Source organism: Gekko japonicus, unplaced genomic scaffold (genome assembly GCF_001447785.1).
Source record: "Gekko japonicus isolate JY-2015 unplaced genomic scaffold, Gekko_japonicus_V1.1 scaffold1235, whole genome shotgun sequence".
NCBI lineage: Eukaryota > Metazoa > Chordata > Lepidosauria > Squamata > Gekkonidae > Gekko > Gekko japonicus.
Window position 1 is genome coordinate 162,048 of NW_015169210.1, and position 6,365 is coordinate 168,412.

Below are 6,365 nucleotides of genomic sequence, written 5' to 3' on the forward strand. Positions count from 1 at the left end.
ATAACCAGTCAAACAGGGAGTGAGCTTGGAAGAGTGGAGATCCCTGGCTTGGTGTGGTTAGAAAACGCCTTTATGGTGAAATCCCAAGAACACTTTCCAGGGACTGAGCCCCATTTAATAGTCCGGAATAGGATTCTAAACAGACCTGGTTAGGATTGCTCTCTTGGAGACCTTAAGAGTCAAGACGAGTACTGGTGTTTCAGGGGAAGGGGTTTGGGTACTGGAACGAGTGCACCAGCCTTCTGAAAACCAAAGAAGCAGAGAAATACCAAAGAAGGTATACCGACATGTTTGGGGGGGGGGGACACTGGAACAAAAGCCTCTCAACATAAAGATTTAAGTCACTGTGAAAAGCTTAAGAGACTCTCACTAGCCTGAAACATGAGAACTAAATCCTGTGCATGTATTGATTTTACCTCAGAGTTATCTATATTGCGTTACTTCAGAACTTTCAACCCCTGATTTCACCTGACCCTTCCCCTTTATGTTGAATAAAATATTTAGTTAAATTTGAATTTTAAAATGTCTCAAGTGCCATTTTCAGTGGTTGAAGTTAAAGGGTGACCCCGACCCTTTCCTCGGGTCCCTGAGCTGAGCCAGCAGTCAAATATCATACTGACACAGGGTGGGACAGCCAAAGTTCTTCAGGAAAGAAGAAAACAGACCACTAGAGCTGCTCAGTCAGAAAGGGAAAGAAAAACAGAGGTAAAATCTTGCCTCGGAGGGAGAGAAAGGGAAGGGGGTCATCAGGTATCTGCTGTTCTGCTTCCATACTTTGTTGTGCATCCAATGTTCACCTCAGCTTTCCTCTCATCCTTTTTGCCCTTTTTGCTTGTTTTCAGTGTACAGACCATATATGCGGCGATTAAAAGGACTACTGGAGCAACTGCTATCTTTTGGCATGGCATTCGGTGCAAATATAAGTTCCTGTGCATTGGTAACTTGTAAGGTATAAAAATCACCTACTGAAAATTATGGCAATCTATGCACGTCCCAATTCTGAAATTAATTTAGGAAATTCCCAACCAGGCAGCAGCAAAACGATGGGACTTTTAACAAAACAGGGGGGAACCGCTAATCCCCCTTACCAGTTTGCAAATGTCATCTAGGCCAGCAGCCGAAAGTTATCCATGGTGGTCTGCAGGGGTCATTTCCTGCAGGAGCGCACAGGAGCAGAGCTCCGGCAGTAAAGAGCCCAGGGGGGCGGGCCCATGCAACAAGCCCCACCCCCTGCTCCCAGCAGCCCTCAGTCAGAGCAAGAAGCAGCCAGGTAAGTTGCAGAGCCCCCCCCCCGGCCCCCTGGTCCAAAACAGTCCAGTGGCACCTTTAAGACCAGGTTTTATTCAGGTACAAGCTCTCCCTCCTCTGTGAGGGCAGATCTGTGTGTGTGTGGCCCCCCCCCAATAGCTAGGAATCCAAAACAGTCCAGGGGAGCCTGAGCAGTGGGTGTTGCCTTCTGACACACTTCTGGTGATGCCAGGGGGTGTGGCATATGCAAATAAGTTATGCTAAGGAGTTATAGTAATGAGCTCCTGCACCTCTTTTTCTACGAAATGACCCCTTGGTGGACTGTCAATCAGGATGTCTAAGGCCATTACAGGAGGTGATACTTTCCCTCCCCACCCCTCCTCAGCCATTTTGCCCTGCTGACTGGGGAAGTGCCCATATAGAATGTTACCTTCAGATACCTGCAACCTATATCCGACGCACAGGTTAAACTCTACCTGCATGGTTAAATTACAGACCACGATAATAACCCCCATATGCAGCCTCCAATCATATCATGTTCCCTTGTTCCTTAGTAACCAATGAACTGTGAGCTGCAGCTGCTGTGAGGGAGAAGAACATTCACAAATGACTGGGAGCAACTCTGTAATCAGGAGACAAGGCTTGTTATATTTCAGGGGAGAAATTATTTTATGAGTTACAGCTGCATTGGTCCTAAAGAGCGGCTGCCGATTTCAGTTCAGAACGTCCACAGTTACCCCGGGGCACCTGCTCACTGCAGGATGGCTGTGCTTCGATTTCAAGGGCAGGATGCTAGAACAAGGCCGCCTGCCTGTTTGTGTGTGTGTGTTGGTATGACTCCCTTTTCTGTGACTTGTGCAGGTACAGATAAGCTGCAGCACAAGGATCAGAGCTCCAAAACATGCTACAGTACCTTAATGGCTCTTTCATCGAAGATGTCTCCCTTGGGAGCATTGTAAAGTGGATAAGAACTTTCAACAAGAAAGAGTCTTCAAGGTTCCTTTTAGAGAGCACCAGGGTCACTGATATCTTCATTTCCTAGAACCAATATAGCCTGACTCAGTCACTCTCATACCTAGCATCAGGAGAATGATTCCAGACAGAAGCTATTGGAGGTGGGGTGTGTGTGGAATGGGGGTTGGTACCCAGAACCGTGCCAACAAAAGTCCGCATGGTCAAAGCAATGGTATTCCCAGTAGTCATGCATGGCTGCGAGAGCTGGACTATAAGGAAGGCCGAGCGCCGAAGAATAGATTCTTTTGAACTATGGTGCTGGAGAAGACTCTTGAGAGTCCCTTGGACTGCAAGAAGATCAAATCAGTCAATCCTAAAAGAAATCAACCCTGACTGTTCCCTGGAAGGCCAGATAATGAAACTGAAGCTCAAATACTTTGGCCACCAAATGAGAAGGGAGCACTCACTGGAGAAGACCCTGATGCTGGGAAAGACTGAAGGCCAAAGAAGATGGGGACGGCAAAGGATGAGATGGTTAGACAGTGTCATAGCTGCAACGAACATGAAGTTGAGCAAACTTCAGAGGACGGCGGAAGACAGGAAGGCCTGGCGGGATCTGGTTCATGGGGTCGCAAAGAGTCAGACTCGACTGTGCAACTGAACAACAACACCCAGAGCATGTGAGTTCGATGTCTGAAACATTGATCTATCTATATCCCATCCCATAAATGTCTGCGGTGGCTTAAATAAAACACCAACAGTATAACATCATCCATATAATGCAAAGACCAATAAAATATATTTTGCAATGGTTTAAAGTAAATAAATTGAACTGGAGATGACCATACAATACCAAGTAATCCCAATCACACAGCCAAAGAGAACAAGAAGTCAGAGTAGATAAAATTCAAGACGCTGCCTGTAATTCCCCACTAGCAAAGGCCTTGGTGGTGCCCGAAAGGAACCTGAAAAGAGTACCTGCATGCACCCCCTGGAGAGGCCATTCCATAGAGCACCATGACAGACATGCCTCTCGTGGAAACCAATGCTCCCTTCTAAGCCGTGGAGTCTTGGGAGCAAAAATTCTACTTGGCGAGCTATTGGATTAAAGTTGTGAGCGAGCGATTTGGCTAGTGCATAAATTAATTCGCTCTGGAGCCCTCCTTCCTGAGCTAAGACAAGAACGTGTGAGCCGGAGGCTAAAAAGCTGTGAGCTGGCTCACACGAACTCAGCTTAGGAGGAACACTGGTGGAAAGCCATCTAAGTTTCAAAAATGGCAGTCATCCAAGGCAGAGCTTCAGGAAATGATTTCAGCAGATAGGAGATCCTGGTTCAAATCCCCGGTCTACCAAGGAAACTCACTGGGTGACCTTGGGATAGTCACACATTCTCAACCTAACCTATCCCCTTCGCAGGACTGTTGTGAAGATAAAATGGAGGACAGAACCATGTAAGCCGCTTTGGGTCCTGTAATGTATTCAGAAGCTGCCCTGAATGCATTAAGATGAACGTGAAATCATCTCATAGGGAAGCTATGAAGCTTCGTCTTGGCCAGGGATTCGAGCCAAGACTAATGCGACCAATCACATTCAAACAGACGGGAAGCGGGAACGCTTGTGATTGGACTGTATGCGCTCAACCTGATAGGTTGATATCTGTATAGGAGGTGTGGCTACATTAGCCCGGAATGTTTAAATACCGAGCAGCTGCAATGGAAAAGCTGTTCGGGCTATCGAATATTGTACCGTGTTGGAGAAGTGATCATCGAGCTGAATAAACCTGAGTTTTTGCTGAAATCACTCTGACTATTTGTTAAGCACCAGACTTAACAGGTCCCCACTGAGGAAAAAGGTAGGGTACAAAAGAAGTAAATACGGGAGAGTGCAATCCTATCAGATTTCTTGGGTCCTAGACTATTTAGGGACTTACAGGCAGAAACCAAAATTTTGAATTCGCATTCAGAAACAATTTGGCAGCCAGTGAACACCAAGACCCGTGAGGAAAGGCTGAGGGACTTGGAAATGTTCAGTCTGGAGAAGAGGAGGTTGAGGGAGGACAGGATGGCTCTCTCTATAAGTATTTGATGGGTTGTTCCTTAGAGGAGGGCAGGGAGCTGTTCCCATTGGCAGCAGAGAAGAGGACTCGCAATCATGGGTTTAAATTAAGGGTGGGAAGGTACCGGCTGGATATTAGGGAAAACGTTTTTGACAGTAAGAGTTGTTCACCAGTGGGATCAGCTGCCTAGGGAGGTGGTGAGCTCCCCCTTCCTGGCAGTCTTTAAGCAGTGCTGGACGAACACTTTGTCAGGGATGCTCTAGGCCAGTGGTGGCGAACCTATGGCACTCAGAGCCCTCTCTGCGGGCACGCGTGCCATCGCCCCAGCCAGGCCCAGACCATCATTAAAGTGTCGAATTCTCTGCCAAATAATTTTAAGTAAACGAAAGCATTTGGGATTGCTTTCCTTACTTTGTTTGGATCATCTTAAGTTAATGTATGAGTTGTTTTTTCTAAAGTAAAACCTCAGTATTCAGGTTAAATTGCCGTGTTGGCACTTTGAGATAAATAAGTGGGTTTTGGGTCGCAGTTTGGGCACTCGGTCTCTAAAAGGTTCGCCATCACTGGCCTAGGCTGATCCTGCATTGGGCAGGGGGTTGGACTAGATGGCCCATCTGGCCCCTTCCAACTCTGCGATTCTGTGATTCTATGAAGTTGTTCTAACACCAGCAAAATATTTTTTGTTGGATGAGTTTATAACTGAGACCCCTTATTCAGAACTAGTTGCAGTTTCTGGATGCTCTCCGTAGGCAGCCAAACGTCAAGTGTATTGAAAGAGCAAACCAAGGGAGTAAGCAGTGTCAGCATAACTCATGGAAACAGGAAAATGCTCAGGGAAACAACCTCCCATAACTGTAAACTTTCTTCTACTTTTAAAGGGTTCTGCTTATCATTCTTGTTTATTATTTTCTGCTTATTTTAACTGAAATATTCTCCTCAACATGGCAACAGCTCATATTCTTTCAAAGTCTGCAGAAAGAGCACTAGAGGGAAGGTGGCGTGGCGTAGCCTGACCTCTTCAGATCTCAGAAGGTAAGAAGGGTCAGTCGTTGGAAGGCAAGGGCAAACCACCTCTGCTTCTCACTTGCCTTGCTAGGGTCACCATAAATCGGCTGCAACTGGATGGCACATTACACACATGCGATGGATAACTGCTGCTGCTGCTTTAATGGGCTTCTCTTGGTTTTATACTAGCATTTCTTGGGTTTCTGCTGGGTTTTTTTTCATGCAGTTGTTTTATTCTGTTTTGTATTGTATCTGCTTTTGCTCTTTGTGGTTTCATGAATTAACAACAGGGATCTCTTAATTCGTACATGCATAAAGCCAGTATTTCCCAAGCAGAAGATCAAATTGGCTGATGTAAGCAAGGAACTGTCTGAAACAGATAACCCACAATTTGTTTCGATTTATCTTGTCCAAATGATCCAAACTCAGTCTGCTGTCCTGCTCCGTTCTCCTTACACTTTCTCCACTTTTGATTTAGAATTGCTTTTCTCCTGCCAGTTGTCCTTTTTGCTCCCTGATGGATGATCACCAGTCTCTCCTGCAGCAGTGCTCAATAGAGTGAATAATGTTACTCCCGTGTGATAGTTCCATAAAGTTCATTTTGCCATCTTATAGACGGATCCTGCCTGAGCCTATAAATAACAAGGCTGGGGCTGGCCAGCCCTCACAACGTTGCATTCCGTGAATGCAATTTCAAGGGGATTTGTATGAGCATCGCAGGCAGATACTCTGTGCAAACATTTCAGACTGGGGATCTGGCGTCTCGTTCACAAGACCACTTAGTATTATGCAGCATTGTGATTCATTTAGGGATCAGAAACATAAAGCACCAAAGTGTTGTGTCATAGAGAAACACTTCACGAGCCTTTTCTTTCTTTCTTTTTGTATTTTTCATATATGTATGTATGTGTGTGTGGGAGTGTGCACCTGGAAGTCATGGTGACTTCTGGTGAATGACCCCTACTGGGGGCCTGGAGGATATTCAGAGAGGTGGCTGGGAAAACCCCACCCCCACCTCCTGCCTCTGGTATTCCAAGGAGGTCTCCCATCCAAGTACTTGCCAGAGTCAACCCTGCTTAGCTTCCGAGATCTGATGCGATTG